This window comes from Triticum urartu, chromosome 7A, assembly GCF_056163025.1.
Source record: "Triticum urartu cultivar PI428250 chromosome 7A, HENAU_Tu73, whole genome shotgun sequence".
NCBI lineage: Eukaryota > Viridiplantae > Streptophyta > Magnoliopsida > Poales > Poaceae > Triticum > Triticum urartu.
In genome coordinates this window covers 101,136,869-101,152,671 of record NC_141879.1, presented here as the reverse complement: position 1 = coordinate 101,152,671, position 15,803 = coordinate 101,136,869, and positions in this window count along the sequence as shown.

The window sequence follows — 15,803 nt, the reverse complement described above, 5'->3', positions numbered from 1 at the left end:
TGGCCGAGGTGTCTGGCAAGCCATTCATCACGGACGCTATGCTTAAAAGCTGCCGAGGCTTCGGCGTCTGGACAGTCGACAATTTGATTCTTTTTAGTAAGAAACATGTTCCAAAGTTTTCGGGCTGACTCTCCGGGCTATTGAGTTATATGACTCAAATCATCCGCGTCCGGAGGTCGGACATAAGTCCCATGAAAATTTGCCCGAAAAGCGTCTTCGAGCTCTTCCCAGCTTCCAATGGAGTTTTCAGGGAGGCCTTTAAGCCAGTGATGAGCTGGCCCTTTGAGCTTGAGGGGTAAGTACTTGATGGCGTGGAGATCATCTCCTCGAGCCATATGGATGTGGAGGATATAGTCCTCGATCCAGACCCCAGGGTCTGTTGTTCCGTCGTATGCCTCTATGTTTACGGGTTTGAATCCCTCTGGAAATTCATGGTCCAGCACCTCATCGGTGAAACATAGGGGGTGTGCGGCACCCCTGTATCTGGGTGTACCGCGTTGTTCGGATGTTTGTTGTGTTACATCGTATGCTGGGGCGCGCTTGCGTGGTCCATAGATGGATCTGGTTGCGCCGTCCTTTTGGTGCGAGCCCTCGTGTGGATCGCGTATTGTCTTGTGAGTGGCATTGTTTACCGCTCTATGTTGGCCGTGAGGTCGTCTATCCGGCCAGGTGGCTGTTTTGATTTTTGGTTGTGGGGGGGTCTGAGGCCTCCTCATCGAATTCAGGTAGCAACTTCTGCTTTGGTAGCTCTTGGTGGGGCGATTGTCGCCGTACTTCGCTGTTGTGTTGAGTACTTTACTCCATCTGATTTGGAGTGTGTCTTGCGTAGCCTTGAGCCTTTGCTTCTGCTTTTTCAGACTCCTCGCAGTGGCAACAAGCCTTTGACGAGCATTCTGCTGCTCCGGGTGCCTGTCCGGCGTTATGTCGTCCAGACTATTATCTTTGACAGAATTGGTTTGTTCGGTTTGATTCTCCGTATTGCCGTGGTCCGGCACTGGTTCGCCCTGCTCCAACGCTGGGTCTGTATGATCGTTATTTCTGCCGAGGCAGGATTTGGGGCGGCGCTTGTGCCGCCGCTTTGACTGCTTCTCGAGGGAACAAGCCTTCGGTGCGTCCTTCCGTTCCTCGTCATCGTCTTCTTTTGGTGTGTCCACCATGTATACGTCATATGATGAAGTGGAGGTCCAGCGCCCTGTGGGCGGTGGTTCCTCTTCGCCTCCCGCATCGTCGTCCATACCGTCGATGTCTTCGGAGTCGAAGTCGAGCATGTCGGTTGAGTCATCGACAGTGGCTATTAAGTGGGTGGTGGGTGGGCGTCGAATTTCTTCGTTGTCCGCATCCCAATCCTGTTGGCCATAATCCGGCCAGGGCTCTCCTGACAAAGAGAGGGACCTTAGTGAATTCAGAATGTCGCCGAAGGACGAATGCTGAAAGATATCCGCGGCGGTGAATTCCATGATCGGCACCCAATCGGATTCGATTGGCAGGGGCACGGGCGGTTCGGAGTCAGAAAAAGAGTCCGGCACCTTGGAGTCACGGGCTGCGTAGAGGGTTAGGCTGGTGTTTGGCTCGATCGCCGTTGAGACTGCAGCCCCTGAGGCGGTGTCTAACCACCCGTCCTCGATTGGTGCAGTTGGCTCCGAGCTAAAGGTCGGAGCTGATGCGGGCGCGGCCTTTGGGGTACTGTTCGGCGGCAGAGCTAGGTCATACCCATCACGACAGTGCGGCGCGCCCGGCCGTGGCTCGAATCCGTCGAAGATCAAGTCTCCGCGGATGTCGGCCATGTAGTTCAAACTTCCAAATCTGACCTGACGGCCAGGGGCGTAGCTTTCAATCTGCTCCAGATGGCCAAGCGAATTAGCCCGCAGTGCAAAGCCGCCGAATACGAAGATCTGTCCGGGGAGAAAAGTCTCACCCTGGACCGCATCGCTATCGATGATAGTAGGAGCCATCAAGCCTAACAGCGACGACATAGAGAAACTCTCAATGAAAGCACCAATGTCGGTGTCAAAACCGGCGGATCTCGGGTAGGGGGTCCCGAACTGTGCGTCTAGGCCGGATGGTAACAAGAGGCAGGGGACACGATGTTTTACCCAGGTTCGGGCCCTCTTGATGGAGGTAAAACCTTACGTCCTGCTTGATTAATATTGATGATATGGGTAGTACAAGAGTAGATCTACCACGAGCCAGAGAGGCTAAACCCTAGAAGCTAGCCTATGGTATGATTGTATGTTGTAGTTGTTGTGTCCTACGGACTAAAACTCTCCGGTTTATATAGACACCGGACAGGGTTAGTGTCGGTGTCAAAACCGACGGATCTCGGGTAGGGGGTCCCGAACTGTGCGTCAAGGCCGGATGGTAACAGGAGACAAGGGACACGATGTTTTTACCCAGGTTCGGGCCCTCTCGATGGAGGTAATACCCTACTCCTGCTTGATTAATATTGATGATATGGGTAGTACAAGAGTAGATCTACCACGAGATCAAGGAGGCTAAACCCTAGAAGCTAGTCTATGGTATGATTGTTGTGTATGGAGTTGATTGCCTACGGACTACAACCCTCCGGTTTATATAGACACCGGATAGGGTTAGGGTTACATAAAGTCGGTTACAATGGTAGGAGATCTCGAATATCCGCATCGCCAAGCTTGTCTTCCACGCCAAGGAAAGTCCCATCCGGACACGGGATGAAGTCTTCAATCTTGTATCTTCATAGTCCAGGAGTCCGGCTACCCGAACACCCCTAATCCAGGACTCCCTCAGTAGCCCCTGAACCAGGCTTCAATGATGACGAGTCCGGCGCGCAAATTGTCTTCGGCATTGCAAGGCGGGTTCCTCCTCCAAGTCCTTCATAGAAGATTGTAAACACCAAGAGTAGTGTCCGGCTCTGCAAAAATAAGCTTCCACATATTGCCATAGAGAGAATAATATTAACACAAATCAAATCTGCTGACGTATTCCGCAGTGCGTCATACACTACAGTCAAGTACTTCACTCGAATCGTTTTCACTCTTCCACCTCAGCGTGTTTTGCGAGGCGGTTTCCTTGGCACGTCTTGTCAAAGCAGAGATCGTGTGCCCCCCTTTTACGGGATTCTCATCAATACGGACGTGGGTAACCCAATCGTGCCCGTTAGCATGTTTTCTCGATTAAAGGCGAGTCCCAAACGGTTACGGGGAGGGCTCCTGGTATTCAACCTTTTATAAAGGGACCAGGGCCTTACTCCTTTTCTCCAACCCCAAAACAAGTTCGCCCGTCGCCTCGAGTTCCAACACCCTAGGCTTCAGATTCCGGGCGCCTTAGACCTTCGACAATGTCCGGTTCCGACCTTCAAGGCCGATGGATGCCCTCCTCCGTCACGGAGCAGGACGTGCTAAAGTTGAGAGAGGCTAAGTTCTTGACCGCCGAAATTTCGCATAGGTTGCCTGCTCAAAGGCAAGCTATTCCCAGTCCCCAGTCCGGTGAGAGCGTCGTGTTCATGTCTCACTTCCTTCAGGGGTTAGGCTTCCCGATGGATCCCTTCGTGAGGGGTTTGTTGTTTTATTACGGGCTGGAATTTCATGACTTAGCTCCAGAGTCCATCCTCCACATTTCCTCATTCATCGTTGTGTGCGAAGCGTTCCTCCGTGTTACTCCTCACTTCGGATTATGGCTCAAGACTTTTGGAGTGGAGCCGAAGATGATCGGGGGACGACACGCAGAGTGCGGAGGCGCTGTCATAAGTAAGAATGCTGATGCTCCATGGCCCGAGGGCTCCTTTCAAGAGGAGCTCAGCTTGTGGCAACGAGAATGGTTCTATATCACCGCTCCCAGAAGCGCCAAGTGGGCGGCGCCTCCTGCCTTTCGCTCGGGTCCCCCATCACGGCTAGCATCATGGGTCAACAAAGGATTAGATTGGGGGTTATCCAAAGACGTGCCCTTGTTGCAGGGCCGCATCAGGGATCTCTTAGAAAGAGACCTCAACCTGGTCAAGGTGACGCAGGTCATGCTGATTCGCTGAACACTGCCCGGCAAACGTCGCTCCCTTCGTCTGTGGGAGTTCAATCCGGAGGGACCACGAGCTCTCCATCATTTTATGGGCGCAACGCCCGTGGAGATGTATAAACTGTTCTTCGGATCACAAATGATGTGTCCGGATTTGACCGAGGACGCAGGCCTAAGCTGCAATCGCCCGGATACCGAAGTAAGTAACCTTGTGCCCGGACCTACTATCCATATAATCGTCATAAACTTGCCCCTAAAGGAGCTGTCCTTTTAAACAGGAGTGGATAGCGAAGGCAAAGATGATCATGTGTCCGGCTCCCCTTCCCGAAACCAGGCCGGATCCCGTGCTTGTCAGGATGTTGAAGATAATGCCTTTGGAGGGAAGTAAGGGGAAGGACAAGGGAACTATGGCCTCCTCGAAGGAGGCTGCTCCGAAGGGAGGAACCGACAATTCCTCTCCCAAGGGGAAGAAGAGGGCCGCCTCTGACGATCCTGAGACCATGGCCCCGAAGCGGGGGAGAAAATCCTCGTCAGAGGGTCCGACGCCGGGGAGTTCCTCGGCCGAACTACGCCCTCAAAGGGATCAGCCCTCCAGCGAGCCATAAGTAGAGAGAGGTTTTCCTTTTGAGGGAAGAGAGAAATCCTTGATTTATATCTGAGAAGATTAACCGAAATTATGATGGTGTAGATCCAACCATATGTCCTCCATAATTAAAGCAACCTCAATCTCTTTGACAGGCAAAGAAAAAAAATCTTTATCTCTTTGATTGAAAAAGAAAACAGGAAAAGCAATCTGTACAACCTTTTCCTCTCTCCAGGTCGTCATTCTCTCTCCCCTTCACGTACATATCTCTATCTCTTTGATTTTAAAAACAAAGAAAAAACAATCTCTACGATAAAAAAAAGTTCTCTACGATCTTTTCCTCTCCCCACGCCATCATTGTCTCCCCTTCACGGACTCTTCCTGTTCTACATAATAGATCTCTTTCGCCTGGACAACAAATCCATCCATGCCTTCATCCTCTTCTCCAATATCTCTATCCCCCCTAATGGAAAACAAAGAAAGTTGTGGACTTGAATTCGGTGTGCTCAAGGAGTGAACTAGATCAAGGGAATTCCTCATCTAGGTCAGGTTCTGAGCAGACTGAAGCCCGCGCCTTATCGAAGCTGTCATGTGGAGGAACTACGGATTGACTGGTGGCACCGACTCATCGAGGTTTCTATCTGAAGAAACAAAAAGTGAGGCTGCAAGTAGAGGCGCTGAAGCCCCAGCCTCAACCACACACGCACACACCATTAGTTCTGAACGGTTTGTTCCCTGTGATTGCTTCATATGTTGAATTACATAGTTGTATCCTATCAGCACATATCTATTGTGACGCCCGGATAATTAGGCTATAGTAATCACATGTTAATGATGCCAATTCATCAAGGTTACTGTCGTTAATCTCGCGTTAGTTCAGAACCGATCCAAATTCAAATTTGAAAGAAAGGCAAACAACAAAACTTTTGAAACATTAAAACCAAAATGTTCGGTTTGTGGCAAATAATCCTTACCAAATATTTGTGAAGGAACCACACTTTTATTATGTGTTTTAATGCACTAAAATGATTTAAATATTAGCAAACCTGATTATTTAAATGCCTTTACAGATTGATAAAATATCCAACCAAATTAATTGGGGTCTAGACTTTTGTGGCGGTGGACTAAATTGAAATGTTAAAATTAGATGCAAAGTATATATTTTTACAGAACCTAAAATAATAGGAAACAAAAATAAAACAGAAAAGAAAAGAGGAAAATAAAGAAAATACAAAATAGAAAACAGAAAACAAAAATAAGAGCAAACTCCCCCGGGCCGTGGCCCAACTGGGCCAACACCCCCAGGCCCAGCCGGCCGGCCCACCCCGCTACCCCCCTCCTTATCCACTCCCTCCCCCAAACCCTAGCCCCCCACCTCTCCTCTCGCCCCCACTCCCCCCCGATCCAATCGGGATCGGGCCCGAACCCATCGCCGCCTCCCCGACGCATCACCGGCGCCGCCCCGCCCGTCGCTCGCCGTCGTCCTCACCCCCTCCCCCTTTCCTGGACCGGAAGGGCCCCCCCCTCCGTCGCCGCCGCGCCAACCCCCGCCGTCGCCGCCTGCCCTCGCTCAAGGGCCCGGCCCCGTGCCCCTGACGCCATTCCGGCGCAGCCCCGCCACCTCATCACCGTCGCTGGACCTCGCCGTACGCCACCATCACCGCACGAAGGCCTCGCCGTCGCCGGACCTCCCCACCGGACCTTCTCATCTCCTCCCCGTCGGACTGCCTCCCCGCCACCGTTGCCGAACCGTCCCCGTCCTCCTCCCCGCCGGACCACATCGAGCCTCGCCGCCACCTCTGCTCGCCAACGCCGGTGAGGGCCGCACCCTCCTCGTCTCCTCTCTACCCCGTGTGCCACGACCTCGTCCGACGCTCGACGTTGCCACCTGACCCACGCGCCGGATGCACCCAGTGCATGCGCCCGCGCCCGCCGGCGGTGCTCTGTCCGCTGCTGTTGCGGCCCGCGCGCTGCCTGCGCCCCACCTCGGCGCCTCGCCCCGCGGCCATCTCCGCCTTCCCCTCGCCGCGCCGGGGGTGCGCCTTCGCCACCGCACACGCGCCCCGCGCCTCTGCACGCGGCCGCTCGCCCCGTTCCCCCTCCCCCCCCCCCCCCGCGCACGCCGCCCTACGCGGCCGCCATCGGCCGAGGCCATGGCCTCGACGACCCTGCTGGGCGAGCGCCCGTGCCCTCGCCCGATAACCCATCGCTCGCGCCCTGTTTGGCCTCTAGGCCAATGACAAACAGGGCCCACGCCCCTGAGGACAAAAAGAAAACGAAATAAAAATAAATATATAATTAATTAATTAATTAATTAATAATTGAAATAGTTAATGAATTGATTAAGTTAATTAATCTTGTTTAATTAATCTAATTAAGTAGATAGTTTAATTAAACCCTAGTTAGACTAATCAGTCAATGACGAATGGGACCCACAAGTCAGGTTGACCAGGTCAACCGCTGACGTCATGCTGACGTCATGATGACGTCAGCAAACACTATTCTGGATAATGTTGATTTAATTAATTAAATAAATCCTAAAAATGATTTAAATCTTTAGAAAATCATATCTTTTAATCCGTAATTCGGATGAAAATATTTTATACATGAAAGTTGCTCAGAACGACGAGACGAATTCGGATACGCAGCCCGTTCGTCCGCCACGCGTCCCTAGCATAGTGAACCTGCAACATTTCACCTCCGGTTCATCTGTCCGAAAACGCAGAACCCCGGGGATACTTTCCCGGATGTTTCCCCCCTTCGCCGATATCACCTATCCCTGCGTTAGGTCACCCCTAGCAACGTATTGCCGCGTCTTGCTTTGTGTTACATTTGATTGCTCTGTTATTTATTTTGTTCCCCCTCCGTTACTTCTTTCCGGTAGACTACGAGACCGACGCTGCTGCTGCCCAGTACGACTACGGAGTTGACGACCCCTCTCTCTTGCCAGAACAACCAGGCAAGCCCCCCCTTTGATCACCAGATATCGCCTACTCTTCTCTATACTGCTTGCATTAGCGTAGTGTAGCATGTTACTGCTTACAGTTAATCCTATACTGCTGCATAGCCTGTCCTTGCTACTACTGTTGTTACCTTTACCTGCTATCCTACTGCTTAGTATAGGATGCTAGTGTTCCATCAGTGGCCCTACACTCTTGTCCGTCTGCCATGCTATACTACTGGGCCGTGATCACTAGGGAGGTGATCACGGGTATATTACTACATACTTTCTACAGGATACATATGGTGACTAAAGACGGGTCGGCTTGAGGAGCACCCGCGAGTGATTCACGGATTGGGGGCTGAAAGGACCTTTGTCCCAACAGCCCTCTGTGTGGATCTTTGAGGCGGAGCGACAGGGCAGGTTCCGACCACCTAGGAGAGAGGTGGGCCTGGCCCTGGTCGGCGTTCGCGGATATTTAACACGTTTAACGAGATCTTGGTATTTGATCTGAGTCTGGCCATTTGGTCTATACGCACTAACCATCTACGCGGGAGTAGTTATGGGTATCCCGGCGTCGTGGTATCAGCCGAAGCCTTCGTGATGTCAGCGACGGAGCGGCGCGCGCTGGATTGGACTGGAACGCCACTAGGCTAGGTCTGCTTCCGGCCGCCCTCGCAACGTGCAGGTGTGCTAAGGGCGATGGGCCCAGACCCCTGGGCGCTTAGGTTTAGACCGGCGTGCTGACCTCTCTGTTGGTCTAGGTGGGGCTGCGATGTGTTGATCTTCCGAGGCCGGGCATGACCCAGGAAAGTGTGTCCGGCCAAATGGGATCGAGCGTGTTGGGGTATGTGGTGCACCCCTGCAGGGAAGTTAATCTATTCGAATAGCCGTGATCTTCGGTAACAGGACGACTTGGAGTTGTACCTTGACCTTATGACAACTAGAACCAGATACTTAATAAAACACACCCTTCCAAGTGCCAGATACAACCGGTGATCGCTCTCTCACAGGGCGACGAGGGGAGGATCATCGGTTAGGATTATGCTATGCAATGATACTTGGAGGACTTCAGTCTACTCCCTTCTACATGCTGCAAGACGGAGGCTGCCAGAAGCGTAGTCTTCGAAAGGACTAGCTATCCCCCTCTTATTCCGGCTTTCTGCAGTTCAGTCCACATATGATAGCCTTATTCCATTTGATACCAATGCATACATATGTAGTGTAGCTCCTTGCTTGCGAGTACTTTGGATGAGTACTCACGGTTGCTTTCTCCCTCTTTTCCCCCTATCCCTTCTACCTGGTTGTCGCAACCAGATGCTGGAGCCCAGGAGCCAGACGCCACCGTCGACGATGACTCCTACTACACCGGAGGTGCCTACTACTACGTGATGCCCGCTGACGACGACCAGGAGTAGTTAGGAGGATCCCAGGCAGGAGGCCTGCGCCTCTTTCGATCTGTATCCCAGTTTGTGCTAGCCTTCTTAAGGCATACTTGTTTAACTTATGTCTGTACTCAGATATTGTTGCTTCCGCTGACTCGTCTATGATCGAGTTCTTGTATTAGAGCCCTCGAGGCCCCTGGCTTGTAATATGATGCTTGTATGACTTATTTTAATTGTAGAGTTGTGTTGTGATATCTTCCCGTGAGTCCTTGATCTTGATCATACACATTTGTGTGCATGATTAGTGTACGGTCAAATCGGGGGCGTCACAAGTTGGTATCAGAGCCGACTGCCTGTAGGAACCCCCCTTCCACACTCCTTGGCCGAAGTCGAGTCTAGACGTTGCAAAAACTTTTGCTAACATGGCTGTGTGTCTTACGGGCACACGTCGCCATTGGGTGGTAGTAGGATCTTTTACTCCTCGACCTTTACTCTGGGACTCTGACCTCTCCTCTATTTGGGTTAAATGAAGTTTACTAAATCTAACATTAGGATCTCGTTATCACTTTCACCCGGAGAGCCCCTTATTACTAATGATCGTCCGCTGCACCAGAAGACCCTGAAGATACTCTCCGCTGGTAACCCGAGAACTTGTGTTCACCGCGTTTGCAATTCACCTTCCACCGCAAACCCTTATGGATAACTACTCGCATTTGTTATTCTTACATTCATCCCCAGTGGTCTTGTTATTACAAGATACCCTGAAAAACTCGTCGTTGTTTCGATAATCCCTTGAGCTTACTGCCTTGCTGTTCTTTGTCACTTGAATACCCCTACGGTTAATTCTCGCACTTATCGAGTATCCGCTCATCCCCAGTTGTTCATGTGTTTCACAAAAGTCTTCAAAATAATATTCGATCTTCCGAAAATCCTCTGGAGCCTTTGGCTCTTGAAATTCTTGCTTGCTTGCATTATGGTTAATCCCATAAGTCTCATAGTCTTAATAGTCTTAATGACATTCCTTGTCATTATCATTTTGAGTCTGTTGACTCAATATGTTTGCGAATACCCGCAAACATCATTGATCCTTATAAATTACCTTTCCGGCTGAGCTGCCATTCTTTTAACTGGAATTGGTTCTCGACCAATCCAATTGTCGTTGATTGTACCCTAAGGCTATTCAACTTATCCATCCCTAATCAGAGCATTGCTTCTGATCCCTTGATTTGGGAATCATAATTCCTTTGCATTTGACAATTGAGTTAGTCAGTTGTTTCTATAATTTGATCTCCTTGCACTCTTCTTCCTCTAGTTGAGTACCGATGCTCCAGTCAAATCCCTTGTGGACCACCAGATCCTTTGTTGGATTTTATCTGACAACGCCCTTCATATTCAATAAACTTGTGAGCCTTTTCTCGGATACATAATGCCTTTGGTAAATTGTATCGTCTGCTTTCTCAACCATGCTCTGCCTTCGAGCTTGAGTTAATTACTTCTAAAGATTCTGGTATATGATTCTAAGATGCCCCGATGGGTTGAACCTATGCCTTCCTTAATATGTGTGAAGTCGAAAGTTTTCACGAGTCGTACTCTTCTGGTATTTTGCCAGATAAAATTTCAACGCTATAACTTCATCGAAAGCGAGAAGTGAATGAAAGGGTATGCATTGGAGAAGTGGGAGTCGACCTTGAACCTTGTGTTCATGCCCATGGACGCGATATATATCCTATCATGAAAGCTTCTTGTAACAATAATTATTTCCTTGATAACTAACATATGGTATCTGTGAATTGATCCCTTGCAACCGTGGTTCCGACCACGATTGTTCTTCTTTGATCTCATTTCTCGGACAAGTTAAAACAATTGTCTCCTATGGATCAATACACCAGTCCAACCTTTACTTTGATCTTGTGTCGAGTATTACCCCCCTGGTATCTCGAGATTATCATGGAACTGCATAACTTCTTATGAGTCCTTCATCAAGTGCTACCTTCCCACTGATTCCATTTTCCACGGGCTCTGAGTTAATGAACACTCAAAGACACCGATAACTGAACCGAGTCCGCACTACGGTTCAACAACTCTTCAGTAAGCTTATATAAGTACGAGTTTGTACCCGATCACGCCATTCCTAGCCTGTTTGGCTATATCATTGTCGTGATGATTTTAACTGTGCTACCCGGTCCTTCTTCTCGGAGCACAATTTTCGACGATGAACTAACCTTACGTCGATCCTCATCGTCATATCATTTCGCCTTGAACAACCAGCTTGGTTTCGAGTTTGTGTCGTACCCTTGGTTCCAATAACCTTTCACTTCATCATTACTTGACTTGATGTCGTCGCCGATCGATTACATCTTCATGAACTCTCGCGACAAAGGTGTCGTGATCATCAACATTCTGAGCTCATCCAGGATATCAATTGAATTCATGATGAGAAATACCATCCTTGCCCTCGATGAATTGTATTATCATCGACCACTTTATTGCCTTCCCACCAACACAAGCTTGTTCATGTTTGGTGTTATACCTTGAGTTCCTTGCTATCCAGCAATTGTTCTTCTTTACCTTGGAGTATTACCATCCTTTATGTCAAGAATGTTCTGAGATTTGTTCCACCTCTTGAGAATTCTTGACATAGAAATACTTCTCACCATCGTCATTCTTTCTTGGTCCCCGTGTTAATTCCAACAAGTGAACGGTGTTGTTTGGATTCTTTCCTTCTAGCAACCCTATTTTTTGAAGTTAATGGTCGAAAGTTCATTCTTAGGCTATTGATTATTGAATCACCATTCTGACATTGGTCATGCAACCCAACCCATATTTCGGGCGCACCTTTCAACCAATGTTTAATTGTGTATGTTTTCCTCGAGCATACTTCCTTATATCATTTGATCTGACAAATGTTATCTCCTTGTTCACTTAATTGTGGGAATCTCGGTGAATTGCCGTTGAGTTCACCAGACACCTCCTTGTCCTCTCCTTGGGTTAATGATGGGCTCTTGTTAATGGAAATCACTTCATAGTTCATTTCCCCGAGAATCTTACAATGTCATCTCGTCAATTTGCGTTGCACCTTTTCTTCTCAGGTATCCTAAGTCTGAGGTATCCTGACACCAATCGGATCTGAATCTCGGTCAGATATGATGATTGGGACAACTTTCCAAGAGTTATGATGATGATCCTTTGATGACTCGGTAACATGATGTCATGCCTAGCACCCCCCCCCCCCGGCTGGAGGACCTATCATTATAGATTCCTTTTCAGCAAGGTTATCCATTCATCCATGAGGAAATTGTAAGACTTATTCTACAAGTTATTCCTGATGGATCCTTCGTTTTTCCAAAGTCTGATCTTCACCTGAAGACCATGCCAATGCTATCTCGAAGCATGCCAATGGTACTCCGATTTGCAACAGGAACATTTGAAGCACAATGCTAGATTTTATTTATCATTTATCCTAACACCGTTGTATGGGTAATATCATGAGATTCCTTCCCCCCTTACCTAAATGGTTTTCTACTTTATATCCTGTCATGGATATCTTGCTCTGCTTGTCCTTGGGAAGGATATACCCTTGAAATATTTGTTTAAACATATTTTCCTTTCCATTGTTCTGTTTAATCTGATGATCATATTTTCCTTCCATTGGTTTGTTTAAACCTTTTCTATGATCTATATGATATAAGCAGTAATAATCCACTGCTTGTGCAAACACCTCGATGTACAACTCTGTCAGTAAGACCCTGTTTCTAGTGTTGATGACATTTCGGTAGCCACCGACGGACGGGAACTTTGCCTATTGGTCCGCCTCGTTCAACAAGCAGGAAAATGGTTCTCTTCGTCCCTCGCCCTTGGTATCGATGCTGTTGCCGACATATCTGACAGGCTACCCTTTGACACACCTTACTATCATGACCGTGCAAAATGTCGCCCCCCTTCCTACTTTCAACCACATGGTGGGCCCATAACCCACAGTTCCACAGGATCGAAACCTGACTCTCTGGCACCCCCTCTTCCCAAGGTTGTTCCTCGCGTGTGGCCTTGTATGTAATTCACGGGCCACCGTCCCAAGTGATCTATTTTGGTAACAGACGCAATACTCAATCTCATTGCTCTGGACCCCTTTCGCATGTTGTTTCAGACATCGAACAATGGCCTAACCGTTTGAAATTTCTCATGGTACCTTCTTACTTTACGCTCGATATTTTCTTAAGTTCAATTCGAGGGTTACTTCCTACCCCATTCCCTGAGTTATGTACCAGATAGTCAACCTGGTAAGGCCCGCCCTTCCCGAGTCATACCCCTTATCCCTTCCGTAAGTACGATGAGGATCCCCAAGTAAGGACGACAACTTCATCATGATGACCCGAAGCCGAGAACTGAAGACATCAATGTAATGGATCGACCTCTTCGAGAAGAGCAACCAAAGACGAGAAGATTCGTTAGGATTTCGTAACCAGACCTTTCCCCCTAGTCCCCCTCTTAAATCTCGGGACGAGATTTCTTGTAGTGGAGGAGAATTGTGACGCCCGGATAATTAGGCTATAGTAATCACATGTTAATGATGCCAAGTCATCAAGGTTACTGTCGTTAATCTCGCGTTAGTTCAGAACCGATCCAAATTCAAATTTGAAAGAAAGGCAAACAACAAAACTTTTGAAACATTAAAACCAAAATGTTCGGTTTGTGGCAAATAATCCTTACCAAATATTTGTGAAGGAACCACACTTTTATTATGTGTTTTAATGCACTAAAATGATTTAAATATTAGCAAACCTGATTATTTAAATGCCTTTACAGATTGATAAAATATCCAACCAAATTAATTGGGGTCTAGACTTTTGTGGCGGTGGACTAAATTGAAATGTTAAAATTAGATGCAAAGTATATATTTTTACAGAACCTAAAATAATAGGAAACAAAAATAAAACGGAAAAGAAAAGAGGAAAATAAAAAAATACAAAATAGAAAACAGAAAACAAAAATAAGAGCAAACTCCCCCGGGCCGTGGCCCAACTGGGCCAACACCCCCAGGCCCAGCCGGCCGGCCCACTCCGCTACCCCCCTCCTTATCCACTCCCTCCCCCAAACCCTAGCCCCCCACCTCTCCTCTCGCCCCCACTCCCCCCCCCCCGATCCAATCGGGATCGGGCCCGAACCCATCGCCGCCTCCCCGACGCATCACCGGCGCCGCCCCGCCCGTCGCTCGCCGTCGTCCTCACCCCCTCCCCCTTTCCTGGACCGGAAGGGCCCCCCCCTCCGTCGCCGCCGCGCCAACCCCCGCCGTCGCCGCCTGCCCTCGCTCAAGGGCCCGGCCCCGTGCCCCTGACGCCATTCCGGCGCAGCCCCGCCACCTCATCACCGTCGCTGGACCTCGCCGTACGCCACCATCACCGCACGAAGGCCTCGCCGTCGCCGGACCTCCCCACCGGACCTTCTCATCTCCTCCCCGTCGGACTGCCTCCCCGCCACCGTTGCCGAACCGTCCCCGTCCTCCTCCCCGCCGGACCACATCGAGCCTCGCCGCCACCTCTGCTCGCCAACGCCGGTGAGGGCCGCACCCTCCTCGTCTCCTCTCTACCCTGTGTGCCACGACCTCGTCCGACGCTCGACGTTGCCACCTGACCCACGCGCCGGATGCACCCAGTGCATGCGCCCGCGCCCGCCGGCGGTGCTCTGTCCGCTGCTGTTGCGGCCCGCGCGCTGCCTGCGCCCCACCTCGGCGCCTCGCCCCGCGGCCATCTCCGCCTTCCCCTCGCCGCGCCGGGGGTGCGCCTTCGCCACCGCACAAGCGCCCCGCGCCTCTGCACGCGGCCGCTCGCCCCGTTCCCCCTCCCCCCCCCCCCCCCCGCACGCCGCCCTACGCGGCCGCCATCGGCCGAGGCCATGGCCTCGACGACCCTGCTGGGCGAGCGCCCGTGCCCCCGCCCGATAACCCGTCGCTCGCGCCCTGTTTGGCCTCTAGGCCAATGACAAACAGGGCCCACGCCCCTGAGGACAAAAAGAAAACGAAATAAAAATAAATATATAATTAATTAATTAATTAATTAATAATTGAAATAGTTAATGAATTGATTAAGTTAATTAATCTTGTTTAATTAATCTAATTAAGTAGATAGTTTAATTAAACCCTAGTTAGACTAATCAGTCAATGACGAATGGGACCCACAAGTCAGGTTGACCAGGTCAACCGCTGACGTCATGCTGACGTCATGATGACGTCAGCAAACACTATTCTGGATAATGTTGATTTAATTAATTAAATAAATCCTAAAAATGATTTAAATCTTTAGAAAATCATATCTTTTAATCCGTAATTCGGATGAAAATATTTTATACATGAAAGTTGCTCAGAACAACGAGACGAATTCGGATACGCAGCCCGTTCGTCCGCCACGCGTCCCTAGCATAGTGAACCTGCAACATTTCACCTCCGGTTCATCTGTCCGAAAACGCAGAACCCCGGGGATACTTTCCCGGATGTTTCCCCCCTTCGCCGATATCACCTATCCCTGCGTTAGGTCACCCCTAGCAACGTATTGCCGCGTCTTGCTTTGTGTTACATTTGATTGCTCTGTTATTTATTTTGTTCCCCCTCCGTTACTTCTTTCCGGTAGACTACGAGACCGACGCTGCTGCTGCCCAGTACGACTACGGAGTTGACGACCCCTCTCTCTTGCCAGAACAACCAGGCAAGCCCCCCCTTTGATCACCAGATATCGCCTACTCTTCTCTATACTGCTTGCATTAGCGTAGTGTAGCATGTTACTGCTTACAGTTAATCCTATACTGCTGCATAGCCTGTCCTTGCTACTACTGTTGTTACCTTTACCTGCTATCCTACTGCTTAGTATAGGATGCTAGTGTTCCATCAGTGGCCCTACACTCTTGTCCGTCTGCCATGCTA